Genomic DNA, 24,258 nt, shown 5'->3' with positions numbered 1-24,258 from the left:
TCCCGCCTATTGCCTCAACTGACCGTACATCACGTGACATAAAACGCTTCAATAACACAACAAACTTTATTTTTGTAATGAATAATATGTTTAGACATATGTTCTGTGCGATACTACGTAACGCACAGAAATAAGCTCTTTTGGATCGTTTAAAAGAAGCGTAGAAATTAAAGGAAACGGATTATCTTCCTAGATTTAACGCTCTTTATTACAGAAACAGACATTTCTGGCATGACTAAAATAACACAAGTGAAACAATACATTGTTTATGTAGCTATGTAGCTATTGTAAATAAATGAAGTAACACCAACTAGAAATAAAAACGAAAAACATGACAGCAACTTGAAAAATGCAAGAAATTCTAACAATCAAGATGAAATAAATCTCTAGAGTTTTGATGCTTCCATGTCTCATATTGTTTAAAACCAATCAAGAGTTGATCAAGTATATGAAACATATGCGATTTCAAACGTTCTACAAACTTATATGCATACGCAGCACCTGGTTTTTATATCAGATTTATGTCATTGATTAGCATTAGATAGCTGTAAAAATAACTTTTGGTTGAAAAAAGAATGTGTCTGTGACAACCTTTTGCTTCTTCGATTCTTTTTCAGAAGGCGAGGAAAGTCAGCCGCAGGAAACAGACGATTTTATTCTTTTATAAATTTGTGCTAATATCGAAGAAGCAAAAGGTTGTCACAGACACATTCTTTTTTCAACCAAAAGTGCAGCAAGCATTAATTTTGATATCCGGCCTAAATTAATTTGTATATACATTATGCGATTTAGTTTTCTTCAGCAAAAAACGCATGTGTTTCTACATGCGCTTACTTTCAAATGTGATAATGTCCGTTCTAAATATGGATTGTCCAAGAAACATTGCCGAGAAAGAATGTGCCATAAAAACATGCTGCACACCACCACAATTGCCTCTCGAGCCTCCCCTTTACCGTCGGACAATCTTCAAAGGTTTTTTAAGGCTCGATTGTGTTTGATAAATGGATTAATTGCTCTGATTTATACCCCGCATGACGTTGAGTCGCAAATAAAAGCGTTCGTTTATCTAAGATACGGTTTTCTTTATGTGATATTGGTAATTAGACCAATGGATATTATATTCTACAGTAGTATGCGGTTGTAGCATGCGCGGTATCAAATAACCTGGAGATCCAGTGAATACTGCCAATTAAAAGTTTTTTGAAGCCTCTAAGATCTCCAAATGAATAGAGTAGTAAGGAAGGTAGGGATATTTGTTTTATTTTTTTTATTTTTGAGAACCGGGATACTGTACCAAGCCGACCTTTATCAGGGTATACTACTATTGTAGAATATGTTTAATAAAAAGTGGTCAAGATTTAACATGTTCGATCTAAAAAAAGCACATTTTTAGGAAATTTTGAAATCAATCCTCACAACGGCAAAACAGTGTTTGGACGGGAAGTAAAAAAAAATGGGTTGATCGGGTAAGTTGAAACAAACAATTTATTTACGCCTAAGACTCGGCCATTGCTTTGAACATTATCTATATCAATTAAGGTTGTTCTCAGAGCTTTGACGAAACCATTCACTAAGCTGGGGTTTTAAAACCATAAGGAATAAATATCGTTATGTAGAATGAATGTCTTTCGCAAACAGTAAGTGAATGGATTGAATAATCACTTTGTTTCGAGATAATTGCCTTAGTACGATACGTATACCAATTAGCAAGCGATAACCTAAAATATTACTTTTAAAGAGGGTATTACATTATACCATAAAATAAACTTCTGCACCATTTCTTTCCATGGGAAGTTTACCTAGTATTTTGCCATAATATCACTATTTATTTAAATTATTTGCTTGTTTCTATCCTCGAACATATTGTGTAAACTCTTAATGATTACTAAAGGCAAAGCGAAAGAAAACAGCCATTTATATTTCACACACAATGTCTAACTAACAATAACTGATGTGTTTTTTTATCGTGTGGGGATAAAATAATGATGTCATGTCTGTTAAGTTGTAATAATACAATGAATGCTACAGGGACAATCATATAAGTAAAAAAACGAACATAAACCCTGCTGAAAGGCACTGAAAGGTACTATTAAACTGCAATTCATACCGATTGAGCGCTATATTTATTAAGGCCATATGCGATTTCTTTGCTGAAAATGTAAGTTATGATTTAACTCAAATGAAAGAAGCGAGGCATAGTAAAAGATACTTAGCTCCTTCTCAATTATGTTGAGATTATTTTGTCTTGTGCATGTATCATTTGTTTACCTTTCATGTATCATTACCTCAGAACATCCTTTATTATTGATTATCTTTTGATTAACTTTGTGTATCCATAAAATGATCTTTTGAAATAAATATTGTTAAAACCAACTTCAGTGATACTTAAAACCAAAATACTGCACAAGCATTCGCAGTGACTCGCGTTCCATTATTATCAATAAACATTTTAACCATACCGATATTGTTCTGCTCATATAGTTGGTGTATATTTGCTTCTCTATAAGACTGTTAGAAAGAAACTTAAGGGACATTTTTTTCAACTTTTTCATCGTATCAATAAAATAAGCAAGCGTCAGTTTATAAATATTTAGGGACGATTCCCTGATGGTTGAAACTCATTTTTTATTCGTAACATGTATGTCCTTAATAATTGTAGAAATACGACATATTGTTGACATTTTGTTAGAGTAACAGAAATGAAATAATAAGGGACTAGTGTCAAACAACTATAATCAGTGTGAGAGTTATCCTGAGTGGTTTATAATATGAATTCTATGCCAATCTTACAGTCAAAATTCATTAACGACATTCACTTTGTAGGTCCGTTATTCAGATTGAAAAGATCGTTTAGCTACATCGTTATTAGATCCAAGTACGACCAGTATTTAATACCAACCCTGGTTTAAGTCTCCATCCCTTACCCACCAAGGCTATTTTCAAACAGCCTTTCAAAATGGAAACCAGTATATATGATCTATCAGCTTTTATCACAATCCTGGTTCAATAAATTAAAATAAACTAACTACAACGACCTTTAAGAATTTGTATGATATAGTGTAGTGCAGTCCAAGTTATTAAACACATTTGTGCAACCACATGCATACATTCGTACTTTAAAGTATTAATGCGCACCCAGATTCCATTACGGATTTTACTGTCGAATAATGTGTTCATTTATACGCTGGAGGGAAAACTTTACCCTTTCTACTTTTGAAATTGTGTTCGTTAAAATTACTTTAAAAGGTTTGCTGATGTTTACTGCCTTATACAGTATCAATCAAACTGAAATTGCTATATTCAAACCTTGGATGACGATTGTTCTTCCGAAGAAATATATCTTAAATGATAAGAATCGTTGTCCATAATTTAATATTTATGCAAACATACACTGTTATGGCTGCAATTAGATTCGCAGAAACGTGCACACGTTCCATATGCCTTAGAAGTTCCACACTAAGCAATGTATTTACGACAATCAGATAACGTTTGCACTGTGTACTTAGCAATTTGGATCTGTGTGCAGTCTTTCGAAGAAATTGTTTACTGTGAACTAATGATGTGTTTAATTACTAGTGCATTTTCAGAAATATATCACGAAATGCACTTTGTACTTAATATATTCGCTTACACGCTAGATATTTATGTGATAAGCCCATATCGCACGAGGCTGCAGATCGAGTACGTTGCCTCTTTACGCTTGCAAACAAGTAATTCAGTCCTAGATATCTAGAGACTAGCGTAGTATTTCATTTATTTCATACATAAAATGGGGTTTAAATTAACAGTTGCAATAGTTTACTTTGAAAAGATTTACAATTCAATTGATCAATTTAATTAGCGCAGTAATACGAAAGTAGGCCCCCCAACTCACTAGGCCAAGCAATACCTGGTGGTAATAACGGTACACAAATACAATCAGTCTTTACGTTATTTTCTTGACTTACAACCCACAAGAGGTACAATACAATATCTTTGAACTGAATTATTTTCAATTTTGCTTATTGTTTTAATCTTTAATTTTACTTTTCAAAGGAAATTTGAAGATTTCGCGCAAGAGACCAATTTTTTGTTTTGTAATTAGTTACTTTGGTTCATCATGCTAAGCAATTGTCGCAATTTATAACAACGACCGGAGGTAGTAGGTTGAAAGTTTAAAGCACTTCATGGGATTGATAAGGTGTTTTACTATGCTATTGAAAAACAAATACTGCGTTATAAACTTTATAGGAAGCCCGGTTGTCAGAAATCTACTTCAATCTTGTTTAATTTCACAAAGGTTTAACGCCGAAAAATAAATATAACAATAAGAAACAAACATGACAACTAACTCAATGACAAACAAAAGCATTGCACGCAACTTGTATTACATTCTATTAATAGACTTAACACGAATATTCCACGTTCTCTTTCATAAAACTATCATTCTTCTGAAATCTTCTGATCTGTATTGCTCGCCAATTCAATGTGTCCATTCATACACTGCACACTATGCGAAGAATGAATTGTATCACATAAAATTCATAAAATGGCTTAGCGCTTATTACAATTACCTGCTCTAGCGCAATCGGTCATATCCTTGCAATGTTTTGTAGCTACTAGGTGGACAACATTAAAAAAGACATTGTTGGAAGGTGTCTGTGCCAGTTAAATGACTTAAGACTGCGGGGAGATTTTATTATAATTTTTGCCGGTTCAACTCCAAGGGATTCGCTGACTATGTTGAAGTATGTATTTGTTTTTATAGGTACAATTGAGTGCGATTACAATGCTTTATAATAGTGTTCATATCACGTAATTGCTTTATATCACAGGCTGCAATCCAACCGTCAAATTAATTGAGCTGAACCCATTTGAGCTAAAAACGCAAATGTGTTAAGAAAAAGTGACATTTAAAAGTAAGAATTACATTCCAAAAATACAATGAGGATCAATTCCATAACTAGCATAACACAGCAATCTGCGTTCGGAGAGAGATAAGAGAGATCGAACAATCACTTTTTCTTACTGATAATTTAAGGAAGAAAAATAAAAAAGAGGATGTGTTATTGGTCACACCAGTCACAGGTAGATTGATTGTTCATATATAACAGCGCTTCTTTTACTCAATATCTTGATCTTGCGATTTTTGGCTCGTTGATAGCTACCACTGTAGTGATAAAGTTGACAATGTCATTACACTCTAAATATCCTGACTGAAATTATGTTGATTTTGTTTTAATTTCATATCTTAAGTTTATCTCTGCATGCATCTGTAAATAATTTCCTGAAGGAAACTTTCTTTTATAACCCTTTCCATTTCTGGCGCAATTTCACATGCCTATTTTATGGAGATTTCGTTCAAAAAAATCGTTGAATATGATTTAATGTTCTTATAAAATCTATGCTATTGAAACGTCTCGACAGCGCTGCTCCTCAGAATATGTTTATTGATGAATGAAATATGTCAGAAAATAGGACTATTCATGAAACCAAGGTTACGAAACGGTTATATTTACAGGATAAATATGGCTGCCAAGAAAACTGCCCATTCAATTAATTATTTTCATTCAGCTGTACAAATACCAAGGCTAATCTGTGTACGTTGAGAGGACCGGAAATTAGCAATTCCTCTATTAGTTTTTAGAAGTATTTTCCTATTACAGGTTAAGCTAGAGTCCAAGCCAATTGTATCTGATCGAGAGGCAATTTGGGTAGACGTATTTGTGAAAGACAATTGTCAACAACACATCCTCGATCCGCCAGCGTGTGCAAGTCGTGAAGAGGGCAGGAGACTCCCTGTGATAAGGACTTAACTATATCGTTTCAAATAAATAGATCCACGACGTAACCAAGCTTGGTAGCTATAAAAAGAGCATCATTTCCTTCTTTAAAGGTATCGGCGCCTTTGGACCATCAACATTTCATTAAACTATTTCATTTTGGCTTTGAAGTTATCTCTTTTAACTTTATTGATGAGGGTAGGTATTCGTTTTGACACGTTGGGGGATATGGCGGAATAAAGCCAGAGAACACTAAAAAGAGCAGAACGAAAAAGTTAAAGACAACAGAAAGAACGAACGCTACATATCAATACAAAGAAGGTTCATTTGCAAATAAATGCCTTGAAAATTGTAGTAAGGTAAGGAAATGTGTTTTGCTTCAGACCAAATGTCAAACTTCCGGTGTTAAATAAGTCTAAATGTGTGACCTTGTTTATTTTCAGTCTAGATTTGTGTAGACATACATTTGGTTGTCGCAGTAACTTGCGCTCCTTTGTTCTTTGTATTAGAGACTTGCTACTGATATATGTGTATGTGAATTCACGAAACTCAGATAAACTTCCGCTACACGTTTTGTATTTTTATGTCTTGTTGAACAGCTACTGATGTTTATTACATTTAATTCCGTAAACTTATATCCTTGGGTTAAGTTCATACTAGTTTGTGTCCATGCCGTTTGAGTTATGTTGAATCTTGCTTGTTATCATACTGTTTGAGTTATGTTAATATTCCTTCTTGTCATGCTGTTTGGGTATTATTAATACTTAATTAGTGTAATGTTGTTTGGGTTATGTTGGTACTTGCTTGTTATCAAGATGTTTGGGTTATGATTATATTTCCTTATTATCATTTTTAGGAAGTTATGTTGAAATTTGCTTTTTATCATCTATGTTTTACCAAAATATTATCATTTCGATACATGTAAGCGACTGTTAAGTAACTATTTGCAAATCAAGACCAGAGCCATAGCCTTGCTCTTCAAATTACTGTTTTGTGTCATCTATAAATTAAACTATTACTTTAAGGAAAGAAACACAGGCTAAGGTGTTATTTCGTAGTAACTTCATGTAATCAGACAGGTTGGGAGGCTTTGCACGCAAGGTTAAGTTTCATCTTAAATGTTGCGCCATCTTTCTCTGAAAATATTTGATACTCAATTGCTTGTTGTCAATATTTGTTTAAAGGAACATCTTCAATCTCAACATCGACTCTTTTTGTTTTCTTTAAATTTAAGTTCATTTTTAAAAGAGGTTCGGTTTATGATGTTTTTAAATGAACTATGTGAAATTTCCTATCAGTCATTTAAATAATATGATGAAAGCCACAGGGAAAAGTCCAGTAGTCGAAATACAAAAACAATCCTTAGTATAGCATAAGGCAATGGATCCAAATGATCCTAAGTTAAAGAATAAAAGCGTCATCAGAGCACGCGTTACCATGAAAACAATGGAGAATAAAGTAAATAAAAAACAATATAAAGGCATTGGTTAACATCCCAGGTTTATCGAACCATCATGAGTTCGTGTGGGCCTGCGGGAGTTTAATTGAAATATATATTCAGCGAAAGTAGACTGTTAATAGTGTGATTACAACTGTTAAATTACTACATGACCATAGTTATCAAGAACCCTTTTGAATGCGAACCTTGTTCTGTTTGTTTGTTTTATTAATTGGTTTATATATACATTTGGTCACATTTTGTTAAAGCTAACTTGACATTCATTTCGCAAAACCGGTAAGAGGTTATGATAACTGTTTATTTCAATATTGGAAATTTCGGATACGTCATTTTAAATTTAATATACGGAGTTACAATTATCGACTAGTATTTTATACAATCATTTTCTGTTAAGCAAAACATAACTCAGCTACTCTTTTACTCGTGATAGTTGAACAAATGCAAGAAATAAGCACATTTTGAAAATATTAACTCCATAATGAATGCCCATTCCTTTTAAGTATAAAATAAACTACAAAACTGTACCTGTATCAAAGCCTCATATAAAACCGTATTTCTTAACTGTTGATTTTGCCGATTTCGAAACTTTACTTTTGTTATTTTGAAATACGTCATTCATTTCCGTTTTCTATAGTACATTTTTCATGAATTTGGCTGACTTTAATTGGTTCTTGTGACGCTTACCACGGTCATAATAGATTTTATAACTACTCGGTCTCTTCCAGTAGTTTTTATTGAATTACAACCTAACAAGTGTGCGAATCCTGACGGACATACTGATTATATACGGTAGCTTCATTACTATGACAATTTGTCGTCTGTCAGGCGGCACATCGTCATGACTGGTAAATGCAATTATATATTGTTTCTTTATTTCCGCTACTAATTGCTGGAGAAACCATGAAGCAAACAGCAGAATATTGAAGCCAGTCTATATCTTAGACTCGTGTAGAAATTCTTGTCTGAAGTGCAAAACAGTCAACGCCCCTTATTTCCACCGCCAGAAGCTTTTAAACACATTTTCATTAACATTGGTGTTCATCAGATCTTTAGCTTTTATGATATTGTAATATATGTTTGTTAAAAAATATATTCCATACATTTTCTTTCATGCATGTAATAGTTGTGCATGCGTGCATAAGCAATATATAAGCGTTATAAGCTATATATGCTTGAATTAAATATTAAGTATGATTGTCTGTTCGGTGCTGTTCTGTATCATCAAGAAGGAACATAACGTAATAACTGCACTGTGATATATCAAACTACTGGGTTTAATACTGTAACTATTGTACTAATGTAAACTGTATTAAAAGATGTTCACCAATGTGAATGGAATTCAGATCATGAGGCTAAAATTAATGCATGCTTTTCATTTGACTTTAAGAGGAATCGAATGCTGTTTCTTTAGTTCATCTGTGCAATGTTTAACAAACACATTTTATCACAGTAGTACAGCATACCAAAACATGCTTTCCATTTCCATATTAATTGAAACACGTCTCAAAGCCGGTGATTCTTGGCAATCAGAAATGTTCCCTTTAGATGTGAACACTAATACTTTGATGACTGCTGACGGGAATATTTCAAACCTAAGATAATATTCCGTGTTTTAATTGTGTGATGAAGACTGAATCATATGTTGTTATGAAATTAATTAGATCTTTCAAATTTATCAGCCGCTTTTATGTAACTATACCCACAAAGAAATGGCGTAGGTTTGCTTTTCATAGGTTGGCCGAATTCATATGTCAATAACGGACAAATGTACAAATTTCAAATGGCAAGTCCGATTAATGAATATGTTTAAGAACAAACTAATATCCATATAAACAACAATAAAGGAATGTGTTGTGGCGGCAAATATAGTTTACCGTTTGGTCAGAAATCGTTTCTTTGAATGGAAGCCATTAACATATATAACTATATATTCCGACAGCTATTTTGGCATATGCATTGCAGCCCACATTTACAGCGAGGTCCATTCAAAGGACACCCACATGCATACTAATACCCTTACGTACAAAGAATAATGATTACAACACGTTCCCTTGTGGTGGTGATCTTTCAAAGGTACAGCAAAATGCAATCAACGCTGACGCAATCAGCTTTAAACAGTAGCTTTGCTTTAAACAGTAGGAAGATTTATGCAAACTATAGAGATTTGGCGATATGTCTTTGTACTAACTTTTTTCTTTGTATTTTCTTTCTTTTGTTGTTTTAATTTCCTTTTTGATGACAGTTTTTAGATGTAATCTACAAATTTCTCAGTAGTTCAAAGTGAGCTATATTTGTTGTAAGCAATTACTGCAATTTAGAATTATTGAAAAAATAATCAATGTCTTTATGATTATTTTCTTGAAGATATGAAACGTTTTCAAGTTTGTGTTTTTTTCTCCTTTCTTCACACTCTTATACTGTCTTTAGACATGCGCTTTTCTCTAGCATATTCACAAAACTATCATACAGTTTTATAAGCTTATTCATTAAATGTGTTTGTCATTTTGTATGCTCCTTTCAATTCATGTTCAAAACGTGACAAACTGAGACGCTATAAAATTATTTGATGAATTTCATTTCCCATCGCGGACTGCATAATATGTCGTATGCCTTGTTCCAATCTCACGGGCCTGTCTGGTTTGTTAGCATCATAAAAACACTAATTAGAGAGTTGCTGATTCATGTCTTCTTTACCATTCTATGAATCTAAAAGTGCCTAGTCACAGTTTCAGTCCACATAGTTTGAGAGCAAGGAATTATAATACATAAAATCTGTTAAATGGCAAGAATTAATTCCGGTTCCCTATGCAGCATAGACTCGCCTGGTTTGACAATGAAACGTGAACGCATTGTTGTAGGAACTCCTCGTCATAAATGGTACGTTAACCTATGTCTATGAAGTGTTTAACTCCTTCATCTTATTATTGGTGTCTAGAACAGTGAGGTCATGCCATAGCTCGAATGTCTTGATTGGTCATGTTTTGTATTCATGTTTTTATTTAATTCTTTGAAAAGCTCCAAAGAGCATATTTTTGAACACACATTACACAACGCCTATTAGTTATACTTATTTTTTTCAGCTCAATTGATTGGTCATCTTTAATGACTTAAATAAGTCCACATCCCTCACTCACCGTTTTTCCGGTCTAACCTTTCTTATCGTTACCATGTTATCACCTATTCCACTACACCATTACTTTGCCTCTGATCCCAAATGGTATTCATCCTATCTTACTTTGTTAATTTTTGATTAAACATAACAGCCTTGACACCATGAGCATAAGCAGCTTGAATAATGACAGAAGAGATATATAGAACACAGTTCTAAGCTTTCTTCTCTATTATGTATATGCATTATGTTGTGCATATATCGCATGTCTATTTGTCATGTTATGCTACAAATGAAGGTAATTGGTATTGCAGCTCAAACAGTGTACAAAATGTAATTGAAGTATCCAATAGGGTTATTACTACTGCGTTTTGATCCGGGCGGTTGTATTCGATTCGAGTTGGTTTTTTGCAGGTTCGGATTTCATGAGGCGAAAGCCGAGTGAAATCATAATCTGCAAAAATCCACCAGAGTCAAATACGACATTCCGGATCAAAACGCAGTACTAATAACCCTTTTATTATATACATTACTGGTTAGGCCACATGATTTCATAATAAATGTCATTGTAACGACGCACTATTTTATTTTATGACGTCATTTTAAAATCGCGCAACGATACTTGTTATGACGTGACGTCACAAGAGTAGAATACGGCCGTTTTGCACTGGAGTGGAATACGGACTATCGTTTTATGCTGTATGTATTGCATGTGGATTTGTGATGAGTACATAATAAAAATAGAAATTGTTGAAACAAACTGATATAAGGCAAGCACGAGTATATTTCCTGGTGCCGTATTCAATAAACACATTAGAATCTAAATATTTGATAGGCCTCCATATTTAGCTGACCAATAGGCTGATTGGAATCATAAATCATGCCTAAGGATGTGGATGGACGAAAAAGTACTTATGTCGTTTATAATATGCAAAGACAGGGACTTTAAAAGTTATAAAAATGAGGTTTGTCTGTCTGTATAATGTGTTAGTTTGTTACTTTCATTTACTGTGTGCTTGTCCTTGTACTTTTCATTGTATTTTTTAATCAAACGTCAAAACACCAATTTGCATATAAATAATCATAGCGAGACTGATAGCCTGAGGTTTGTCTGTGTTATTGTAATGATGTTTCTCTCGTTGATGGTTATAATGCGATGGTATTGGGTAAATAAACATGTTTTCTTTTCTTAAATAATTGCCCAGAAGTGTTCATTGTACGCTAAATCATAACTCTGCATACATATAATCAAAGCGACCATGATAGTTCGTATACTGGATATTTATTTCTTTTAAATACAGAGAGACTGCGTTCTATCAATAGGACGTGAATATGTCCTCACAGTGACAGACAACAATTGAATTACAAAACAGTGTTGCTTTACCAGATGTAGGAGAGATTGATTAAAACAAAAACGCAAAATTTGCGTAAAACATTTTCACGCAATTTTAACGGATCTTTTTTTATGAAAGTACTTCTTTAGCCGTCGAAGGATTTTGTATGAAACTTTAAGTAAAAGTCAGACAATATATTCCCTTAAATAATATAAAAACATGTATGAAAAGATTATGAGTCGTATCTGTAATTGGTCAAACAATGAAACATTTGTTCGTTAATGTGTGCTGTTCTTTATGTTTTTTAGTTTTCTGGAGTTGATAAAGGGCTTTGGTAAAACAAAAACCTTGCGTTATATCAAAAACAAAACACTTGGAGACAAAACAAAACTCTTCAATTTGCTTATTCTAAAACAATGCATTTTAACGGTTTAACCATAACACTGACCCCGAATACTGAATTCCGACCCTAAAACGCTCTGCGGTTTGTCACTCGACCCAGAAGTTTTTGGCATTTTTTAAGAATTATTTTGATTGTCGGCATCATTTTACTATACACTTTACTTTATAGACACTTGCGTTGAATTAAGACATGTCATGGGTACTCCTCTTTGGAAACTCAATACTGACCCTATTTAAGATGGACGATTCTGAAACCTTGTTTAAATGTGTGATGACATTAAGAAAAAGATATCTTCATAGTTCAACGTATCATTGAAGAGGATATGTAAGGTGCCGTACACAATCTATCTTCAAAATGTGATACTTTCATATATTTTCATTAACGTGAAAGAAATAAAGGCACCAGCTTCTTCAGTTTTGCAATGGAATTGTCTTAGATTCCCTGGAAGCGTTATGAACAAAGGGAAGTCAACGAAACCTTGAAACTATGATATATGCAAAGATTCTTCCGATATTAATAATATATATAACGTGCTTTAACTGTACTTTGTGACCTACATTGCTCTGTGCTCAATCTGGTTTGCATAATTGATATGACAAAAATCTCATTGGCATAGCTCTCATTCACATAGGTCAATGACTCGGAAGTTCAGCAACAAAGTGTTAATTGTTTTGTCCAGGAAACAGAAAATTGTGAATACTGTTATTGTAAGTTGACCTAGTTCAAGTCAATTGTAATTAAAAGTAGCCCATTTTGCAGATTGCGTGTTATAATATCTTGATCACTGACCATGCAGGGGGTTGATGGTGTTCTTTGTATATCGACTCAATGACTGGCGGATTGAGACACATCAACGGCTCTGGGAATTGTGGTTTTACGGTTATAACAAATGGGAGAGTCTGGAGGATAGGACATAGATTAACTGATTGAATAAAAGATACAGATCAGTATAAATATGATTTTATGATGATAATGTATCGGAAAGGTTAGAGTAATACAAAGCGATGGGACGGAGATATAATCTGCTATCGGAGAACAATGAAATCCAATGGCATGTAAAAATGCACTATACGCGCTGTTTTGTTCGGTGTCTTTAGAAATGCTTGCAACAAAATAAACATACACCAGCAGTTTTATTGGCGCCGCACTGAAGTGCGCGCCTATTATGGAATGGCAATTTATTTAAGTATGTGGTAGGAGCGGTTTTTAAGATGGTTGACAGTTGGGTTTTACTGATATTTTATAATGATTAAAAAATGCAAATGGGTGGCGTTTGCATGGATGTTAAAAATGCTTTTAATGGTTGAATACATAGTCTTCAATTTATCTTCAAAACATTATTTCGGAAGAACGACAAATAAGTTTAATAACTGTTCCCGATTCGTTTACGTTTTCCGATTGGTTACCTGAAATATCTGAAATATCATGTGCCGGAAATGTAAAATGTGTGGACCGGTAATTATGTGAATGGGAATAATTATGTTTTATGTTGTTTTGTTATGTTTACTGCATTGATTAACCATGAGGTAATATTTTTTCTTTAATCTAATCGATATTGGAATTAAATGTTACCTAACTTTATTTGTTAATGTGTTGAAGGTGACATTAGTAAAATTTTATTACGATTGTCCCCGAGTTGTAACACATACCGGATGTTGCTATTTTTAGAACCAGGAGGTATTTCCCCGCTATTCATAGGTCAATAATGGAATTTCTACATCGTTTGAAACTCGGGTGATGATTTTATCATGAATATACGTGATGATGATGATGAATTTTATTGATAAATTTAGTAATTTTCTTTATATATCATCTACATGTATGTATCAGCTTGTTGTTGTTTTTTTAAATAATGTCGAGAAATATTAAACTGTTTATATTTTATTTTGTATATGTATGGCAGTATTATTATCTATACTAATAAGTTAGAAAGGTTTTTAAAGTACATTTTTTTCCTTTACAGCACTAAACATTCTAGATGGGTAAAGAACCTGAAGGGGCATTAAAACCAAATCAGCATTGACTCAGCATTGATTATTTATCATCTGTGCACAGACTACAAGTACAAACGCATGGAAACAGACCAAACTTAAAATGTTGAAGAGTGAAGACTTATTGTGAACAATTCTAAATGTAAGGATACCATTGACAAAATAAAACAAATAGACATCGATTACCTACAGAGACTGTTTACATGTTATACTATTAAAAAGACAAATTAGTTGAGAAATTTCACTCTGACATTTTTGGAGGGGCATTACCGCGTACATGTACATAGTGTTCTTGTTTCTTTACATATTTTAATTTGAAAGTACATTCATTGTTTTTAAATCTGAATTCTGAGTTAGTAGCATACGTAAAATTCATTTATTTGAATGATTACATTTTATGAATAAGTCCAATAAAGCTTTATCAATTTTTAAAAGAAAAGGGATGATTTTTAAGCATTTTATTAGCTATAAAAATGTATGGTTACAAGACATTATGTATATTTTCTTCAAAATTGAATGGTAAACTATCATAAATTGTCTTTCAAATTGTTCATTAGACATCTTAGAAAATATGATTACAGCAGGTTGTCTTATTATTAATTATGTTTTATGAATTTATAAAACTGCTTTATATTTTCAAACATCGAAATACTGCTCTATTCAGAAGACTCACACGATCAAGATCAATCAATATGATGTTTTTGCATGTGTATCAATAATGCTGTTCGGTTGAACTTATGTTTTCTGTTAACTGAAGTTTATTTCACCAGAAACTGTTGTGTTTATTTCATAAGCTCTGATAATGTGAAACAAAAATCAAATATAGACAAAATATTTACTTGTCGCTCTTTGTAGCCCTTGGAGTTTGGGGTTGGGTGTAATGAAACTTAAATAACTTTTTTAATTCATGGTAAAATATCTTAAAATTCGGATAAAAGTCCCATAGTGTACCTTGATAATAACTATGTTGTCGGTGAAAGCTTTTATTAAAGTGTGTATTACTGAAATACCTTAATTCAGTTTAAATAATTATGGCCTTTACTGATTTTTGTTTTCAAATAGATTTCCTGTTATATTGAGCTTTGTCAATTTTTTGGTTGTTTTGTATTATGTACAGTTGCTACTTCTATTTCCTAACTTAAATTTTTTGTCTCATTTGTCAAATTGAATTGGTGCATATTTCATATAAAGTGAAAAAAACACACACTATTTTTAAAGATGCACTCTTACTCCCAAACAAGACTTATCACAATTAATATTATTGTTTTGAGTTTTCAAAATGGGTTGATAGATGTCAACAACAATGTTTCTAATGAAGGATTTTGAGTTCAATTTGCTAATATGAATGAACATAAAACATGGTATTTCTGCCTTGTGTTACTATAGAAGACCACAGTAAATCTTTAAGCAATCACCAATCATTTAATATGTGTCATGCTTTCTGCTATTATAAACAGAGTCACAAGCTTGTTATAAATCAGTAAACAATATTTCAGTAAATGAATTATTTAGTAAGTAGTTATTGTTTTATCAGTCAATTTGATGTGTGTTATTAATACAATTATATGCAGGGCTTCCATTAAAGGAAGTTTGGAAGTATATTTCTCCTTAGAAATGGGTTAAAACTTTCAAAATTGATTTCTAGGAAGTACAAAAACTTCCATACTTTTGAGGAAAATCACCAAAGTAGAAAGCTTGGAAGTTCAAAATATTCAAACCTTGTGTCAATATTACTTTTATGGTCACAATTTCAATCAGTCTTAAGATAAAATGATTTATTATAATATAAGTCTTTGAATTCGGCAACTTAAAGTTACAAATTACTTGATTTTTAACATTCTAATTGAAAAATAGTGGAAAAAGATAGTGTATTCGGGAGATTTTAACTTCCACATTTCAGTGTAAAACTTCCAAAATTGATGGACAGGAAGTTTATACTTCCAGTTTCAAATTCTTAATGGAAGCCCTGTTATATGTATTGATTTCAAATAAGTATTTCACTTTAAAGATAATGAACAGACACACAAAAACTAGACACATTTGATACTAATTGTATGAATGATTATTGTTTAGGTGACCTCTGATTTGTTTTGGAGATATTCATAAATGGGTGTTATTCTTTGTTGTCTTCAGTTTCTTATACATTTAAGGAATTTTATAATTGCTTTTCTGGTATATATTAATTTAATGCAAATGAAAACACACTTAAAAGTAGACACATTTGATACTAATTATATAAATGATTATTATTTACATGTACTCTGATTTGTTATGAAGATATTCATAAAGGGGTGTTCTTCATGTTATTATACATTTTGGACTTGATTTAGTATTGCTTTTCTGGTATATATTCATTTAATGCACAAATAAATTATTTTAGGTGTTCAGTATCACTTTCACACATTGTTTACTATTATTTTGTGAATATTTGGCCTATTTATGCTTATATGTGCATTGTTGTATTTCAACGCCTTTGTGGTAAATAGAAACAGTATTATTTCTTTCATGCATAGTCTGATACATATTCAGTTTGTATGCATTATTTTTATCATATTTGAAAAATTTGACATTGTCCTATAAGACACATGCTATTTTTGTGTTAATATCACTATGAACTAAAACATCCATTTTCAACTCTTCTTTACCATGTAAATGGAGAAGTTAACATTATAACTCCATTGACCAGTTTTTATGCAATTTGTCTAATTTCATACATTTTAGTATTATTAAACAGCTAAAAACAAGGCATGTAATGTTATAAATGCATTTCATCTAGTAAACAATGTTCTCTTTTTATATAACAGTTCAATAATTATGTTCTATTTATGTTTGTATCTTTCAGACGAAATGATGTTGATTAAAGTACTACAAAAGTGGTTATTTCATGTCACTTCTTCATGATGAATTCCCCATATAATCAAGAAACTTATTCTTCCCTTCAAGTTGTCATTCCAGCACGGTGACTTTGCCCCCTCCCCCTAAATGATTAGAACTGCAGTGTACAAGAACAATAATTCTATTTCAGCGAATTGCAAGAGTTATTCCCTTTGTTCCTTTTCCTGTCCGTAGCATAACAAGAAAACTAGTTTTTGGAATTTCATTAAACATCATTCAATGGTAAAGCACAACAAGAGGAAGTGCAGTGCACAATGACTATAGCTGTATTTCAGCTTATTACAGAATTATTGTCCTTTGCCTCTTTTTCTTGACCAGAGCATTACTTTAAAAATACTCATGGTATTGAAATAACACTTGGTATATGGATAGGTGGCAATGACAAAAAGTACAGTGCACAAGCACCCTAATTTTGTCGTGTTCATTAATGTACCACACCCCTAATGTAATGTTCAACTTGAAACTCTTCAATTTCAATGCTTTAGCCTATGTTGTTAAGCAGAATACTACAAATATTTTGAGAATTTCATGGATGCGGTTCGATGCATTGCAATATGCTTGTTGGCCTTGACATTCCATGTTTTTCAACATATAACAAATGCATAAACTATTAAACGGCGCCCTTTGATGCTTTGCATCAATGGTCTTTCTTGTTCAATATTGGTCTTAATTGGAACTATGAACGATGTAGGTAATTGGATCGCGTGATATAAATAATTAATCTATAGAGTAAAGGAATTCACTGATGTATGACCATAAGATTGAATGAAGTTGCATATTGAATACCGCCCCAGGGTTTTAACATTTAGCCTCATACTCAATGTGTAATAAGTAAGCATTATTTTTTTGCTATATTTAAACAAATTCAACTCTGCTAGTCGCAAGACAAAGACATCCAATTTCAAGAACAAGATAACCCTGCTACGGGATATCTTAAATTGATCAATACTTACCTATGTATTCTCATAATGCCTTAAGTAAAATTGTTATACTAGCTGTTCTCGGTGTTTCTTCTTTATTATAGTCCTCGACATGTCATTTTATATGCAGTTGCTGTTGTGCAACGTTTTCGGCTGAGTCATACACATTGAAAATGGTCAGTCGCACGCAGTAAGTCTGTGGTCCCTAGTGAATATTTTCAAAACATTGAAAATATAAAAGTAATATTTTCACTGTTTGAAATAGTAAAATATTATTTAGATTTCACTGATCAATCTCATTAACCAATGAACGGGAAATAATAAAAAGTAGTCACTGTTTACTGACCCGCCGACATAATTTAGCTGCGTTTCTTAATTGTCTAAATTACTGGAAGGAGCAAATGCTACTCTCCTAAAAAGACCAACAAGTAATATCCTTACTGACGAATATGTTGAAGTGTTAATAAAACCTTCCCTTACCCTCATATTTGCCTCTGTTTTTCGTTTTGTTGTCTTAAAGGCTTACAATGCAATTTTTCAAGGAGAATATGTCACAGTGATTAAAATTTAATTTGAAAAAGAGGTTAACATCCTCTGACGTCAGCAAATTACTGTTTCATTTAAAACGGTCTTGTTATTGTCTAAAAAAGGCAAAATAATGGACGCGCTCATTAAAAGGCGAGTGATGACGGGTATTTAAAGGCTTTCCTTTTTCATTTTTAAACAATATATGCTGGAATGTTGCTTATAGGCTGTTGTTATTATTCACTGCATTAAGCATTGCAAACGTTTCAGTAATTAATGCGTTGCATTCCCGTTGAATCTAAGAATGTTGATGCGGATTGTTTAATATTGAATAGAAATGACAACGAAAACAATGCATTATAAAACAACAACCTGATTAAATATTGCGCTATTGTAAATGTCAAATACTACAGGGACATAGTTCAATAAGCAACTTTGCTCTAAAACCAGAAAAAAAATGTATTATTCAAAACATGTCTTTACCATAATTGGAATATCATTTGATTTCAAATAAACTATTTATACTAGTAAATTGATGGAGAAAATAGCTGATAAGTATTATTTACGTGAATTCGATGAATATATCATATCTAATTGGATGGCTTACATTTCATATACAACATTTATCTTTCTCGGTATTTGTGGTACATAGAAACTTACTATGTAGCTATGTAATAGTTAGACATGGAGTAAAATATGTATAATTCAGGTTTCGCTATGCTCACTTCGACCATTCTAAATCATTAAGAGTTCCCTTTAAGTCATCTTACTGACTTAGAAGTTAACCTCATTGGTTGACACATTTTCAACGCATTATCTGATGCATGGTGTGAGTATCGGGTGAGTAGCAAAAGGCGGACAACGGAAAAAGTTGGAAATCCAAGGCCAATCACAATTTTCTATCTGCAATTTCATTGGCTAAGAATGTAGGTTGTATCCTAAAGGTTTATGTTTTTACGTTATTGTCAACAAGGTCGAAGTTATAAAACAAGAAAAAAAGGCACGCAATGTCAATAAATTGCGAATATACGAGGCTTTAGATAAATAAAAAGTTATTACATAATTGAAGTTAATGCAAGACAATTTTATTACCCTCGTGTAGGTCCAGAGTGTTTAGTTGACATGCGATGCATATACGACTTTTAATGTTTAACCAGCCTGAATGTCGGCATATAAGCCGATTGCTTTGTACATTTCTTATTGACTAGTGATCATAGTGCTCTATCCTTCGGCCTTCTCCGTGATGGTTCGGAAATGAACTTCGGCTTAAGAGAAATCCAGATTTTGGATATCTTTATTTTGAATTATCTCACCTTTCAGCTACATAATATCTTAACATTCATAATATACCCCTGGGTCCAATTTTTTAAACTAGTTTAATTCCCCTTTTACAGGATAAAACTAAGCTTAATATTTTTTTCTATGGTATAGGCGTTTAATATCCAAATTTTGAAGGCTTGTAAAAGAAATTATCTTAGGACTGTCACGATGAACATGATACACATCTGACTTTTACATAAAACAAGTATTTTATAAACAATACACATATTGATTAATCACTATTCGGTACGGCCTTTGTATTTCTTTGGCGGCCTGTAGTATACAGTTCTACATTTTTTTTAAATGCAGAGTATGTTCCGAATTGTAATATCAGTACAGTAAACCTAGTTTATCACTGCAATGTCATTTGACTTCGGATTTATGTGAGAAAAAGAATCGTGGTCAAATGTTAAGGCTATGTGCTTGTCCATGAAGTCTCCAATGATGTGTTGTTTAACGTACTATTTAGTTTGCTGTAGGCTTATGATAGCAATCCCATGGAACGGAATTGAATAGGAAAAGGACGGGAAATTTCTCTTAACCCGACTACATCTTGGTAAATCACTCCATGCCTTTATAATAATGAGCGAAAACTGAAATCTATCAAACGGTTCGGATTTTTACCTGAATTTATATGTTCCAATTGTATTTGCATTTTTGCTCCAATTGTTATTCTATGTAACAGTTATGGGCTATTTTGGCTTCCCTTAACAAATAATTACCAGTTTCACCACGCGCTCAGCCCGGTTGTCAAATGTATTGTTTAGTGAAGCAAACATAACTAATAACTTATTTAGTGTTTGGCGTAAATGCCTATATACAGCAAGCGAATATATGCGAACTGCTCAATAATTAACTTCATAAAACCAGTAAAAGACTTAATGAAAATAGGACAGTTGTTTTCGCCGGAGGCTTTCTTAATAACTCAATCGGTATTCGTTTTACGATCCCGTTTGCGGAGGTATAAGCGTAGAAACTAAAATATGATAGCATTCTCAGGAAAATGCAATTGAAAAATATTTCATAATGAAAGCATGCTATAAAATTAAACCGAACTAGCTATTGAAACACTTGTTTCATAGCATTGGGTTCATCTAGAACAATAACAAGGCATATCAAAAACCTTATTTCTTTATATAAACTAAACAGACCAGTTGGAATAGTTCATAAAGAAAGCAAGGTATAATATTGAACCGATCTCTAAACTTGGACAAGCCTAAAAGCCAAACAGTTTGATAACTTTCTTTCATATTATTGGGTTCAACAAAAATAAAGGCTTTTCAAGCACCTTATTACTTGACATTATATAAACTAAAAAAGCCAGTTGAAATAGTTCATAATGAAAGCATGTTATAATATGAAATCGACCTTACCATTTGGACAAGCCTTATAGCCAAACACTCCTTTCATATTACCGGGTTCATCTTAAATGAAGGCTTTTCCAGCAACTTATTACTTGACATTAAATAAACTAACAAGACCAGTTGAATGAGTGCATGAAAAAATGTCGCTAATTGGACAAGCCTTATAGCCAAACAGTTTAAAACACTCCTTTCAAATTATCAGTTTCATCTAAAACGAAGGCCTATCAAGCACATTATATAACTATATTTCACATGTTGCTGGTCGTTTCATATACTAAAAAGACCAGTTGAGATCTGTTAAAATTATATCACAGCATGTTGATGTTGTTTGGGTTTTTTCTTCTCTTATTAACTCATGTACCTTGTGGTTATAAAAATGATGAAACAGTTTTATTACAAACAATGTCCATATAAGGAAGCATGACGTAACGTTTCTTACGGACGATAACATGTTGAGGGATGGTGTACTTGGTTAATATATTAGCGAGCACGGTGTTGTGATAATCATATGGGCAAGTGATGGACGGAATTAACTGGACAAATTGATAAAATGATTTCTTATCCGTTTTTTTTTTGTTTTGTTTTTTTATTATGAAGATATATCCGATTATAAAACCGTGCATTTCGGGCTTTGAATCAATACGAATCCTTTCATTGAACCCGGTAAGAGATATGAAGGGTTTTTTTGCCTTCAAAAATCTTAAAAGATGCCTGTTCGAGATTGATTTCAATTGACAAATATTAGACAAGCAAGCCGCTGTTGATTTAATTTGGGTTGAGTTGCTTCCCTTTGATATGGAGGAACAAACACTACTGAATGAGAAGCGAAATTTAATTCGATGTAAAACTCCTTTTCCTGAAGCAGATATGGCCAAATTAACTGAATTGGGATGTACAACCAGGCACATATTTTTGGTCAAATTTGGTTATACATTTTGAAACATTTAAAAACAGTTTTCTAAGCCCGGGTGTCTAGCTCAGACTCAATAGTGAATATATGGCCCTGTTAATATACAATTATGTTTTAGCGAGATTTATTACTAGCACAGTTTCTTTTACCGCTAATATTGATGAAGCTATGAATATCTGCTATTTTCAGGCACCAGAGTTGAAGTGTATTCCTTACATAATCGTAATCATTTACAATCTAAACGAAATGCCTTCACGTTATCATTTTGGTAAGCATACTCCTATTTTCTACTAAAACTCTTTCTTGAAAGAAAACTAGCATTCGTTTGTTTGAAGCTTTATTATTATAGTATTATAAGCCAACAAAAGAAACTTTAATGATAAATTTATACTAGCGAAATTAAGAAAGAAGGTCTTAAAAGTGATAAGCAGGAAAACATAATGGTAGACAGCCGTGTTCATGAGCTTTTAACGGCGTATTCGGTGCTCTACAGGTTGGTACGCGATACGCATACATGTATTTAAAGGCATTTTTTGGTGCTCTCAAAAAAAGTGATATTATTTGATATAATTTGTTTCGCAATTGTGATGGATGCTTTTTAAAAAAAAGGATTATTAGGTACTTGATGATGGTTTCAACTCGTACACATTTAAGCCACTTACAAATCACGATTCAAAGTTATCAATACAATCATATTATAGAAAATGTTAAAATCACATAAAACATTAGAAACTGCCGCAAAACAAAATCACCAGTACTAAAAGAGAAAAAAGATGACAGTGTTTGGAGCGGAAATAGAAACCAGATTTGTCCATAATTATATACTGTGGCAGTGCCGTTCTCTGATAATAATAATTATATTACGGTGACTACTGTATCGAAGGCAACCGTTATGATAAACTTTCAAAAAGTGGAAACGGTCGTGTATTTATAACATGTAAACAAGAGTGTATATGACTGAATATAATATTTAATTTTGAGTATCACTTTAAATATTATTTTTACTTTTTAAGAATGAAATTTACTTTTGAGCTGAACAACGGAGATCATGAATAAAAAAAGATATTTTGGTTAAGGCTGATGATAATGTAAATCAAAACTATTGTAAAGACAAAATTGATATATTTGTCATTATAGATGTGGTATTTTGTTGGTAAGCATATCATATAAATATTGACAATAGCCCTAATTTGTTTATTGAAAATATACTCATATCTACAATTTTAAGTCAAGCAATCAGTATACTCTAATATAAACCAAAGCCAGATTCGCAAATGGCAATCAGTTAAAATCCACATACCTAGGAGGCTTCCGTCGATCTTGTCAGAATCGGTAGTGCTGTGTTAGATCACTTGTTGCTCTGGTATAGTTTTCCACACTTCTCTTATTCCCTACCAAAGAATTTATGCCATTCTTACAATGAACCGTCTCCTCTTATTCCGTTCCGATGCCACGTGATACAGTTGCAAATCACGTGACCTCTTCTTGGCGACCGATGAGGAGCAGATAACAGGTTCTCGGAAATCTATTGAATGATAATTTGAACACCGATACCCTATCGAAGAAAGGAAGGAGAGTTAAGAAGCAGATATTCTGTCAAACGATGCGGTATAATTCAATAAACGCTGGGCTCTAAACATGGAAGTAAAGGTAGGATACTGAGCGGGGACAAATGGTTAACGGGCGTGATGAGAAAGAGATGGAAAAAAGAAAATTTATTGGATTTGTGAGGAAGACAGAGGCGATAATATGTGTTGGATCTTGATTGAATTGCCTCGCTGCACCTTCTGACACCGGCTTGTCATTAAGACCCAGAGTTCTACGTACTGTCTTCGTCATGAAAGAGGAAATTATTTCCCTCCATGTAGCAGTATGATTATTTTACAATCTTTGACTTCACTTGACAATATGCATACTGTAACATGAAGGGAATACATTCCTTTAATGACGTTATTTTGCATCACAAAAGTTAGTGGTAGGCACACCAAAATACAAATAAATTAAACATATTTTTGATTAAAAAGAAGTTAAAACTAGGATTTGAGCGAAATAAGTGCCAATATATTAGCTGTTTTATTTAACGCTATAAGAAATATATTGCGATCTTCCACTGAAGTATATAATTGTTCTTTTAATTATATGCCTAAAAGTATTATCAAAGAAAATTAACTTCATTTTACTAGTAAAACGCGCCACGGAACGCCACGGTGTTTTTCTAAACAGTGAAAAACACTCACATTATTATTATTTTCACTATTTGGAACTG

The 24,258-nt window shown here is 32.7% G+C and overlaps 1 protein-coding gene across 1 annotated transcript in view; it reads right to left on the bottom strand.

The window, feature by feature from the left end:
* Positions 1 to 23,410, bottom strand: part of LOC128202927 (uncharacterized) — a 54,340-nt gene extending 30,930 nt beyond the window's left edge. The window contains exon 1 of the mRNA XM_052904109.1: positions 23,293 to 23,410. The gene's annotated coding sequence lies outside the window, so the exon portion shown is untranslated. The remainder of the gene's footprint in view (positions 1 to 23,292) is intronic.
* Positions 23,411 to 24,258: the final 848 nt, after the last annotated feature.

Source organism: Mya arenaria, chromosome 9 (genome assembly GCF_026914265.1).
Source record: "Mya arenaria isolate MELC-2E11 chromosome 9, ASM2691426v1".
NCBI lineage: Eukaryota > Metazoa > Mollusca > Bivalvia > Myida > Myidae > Mya > Mya arenaria.
This window is presented reverse-complemented; position numbering and strand designations above follow the sequence as displayed.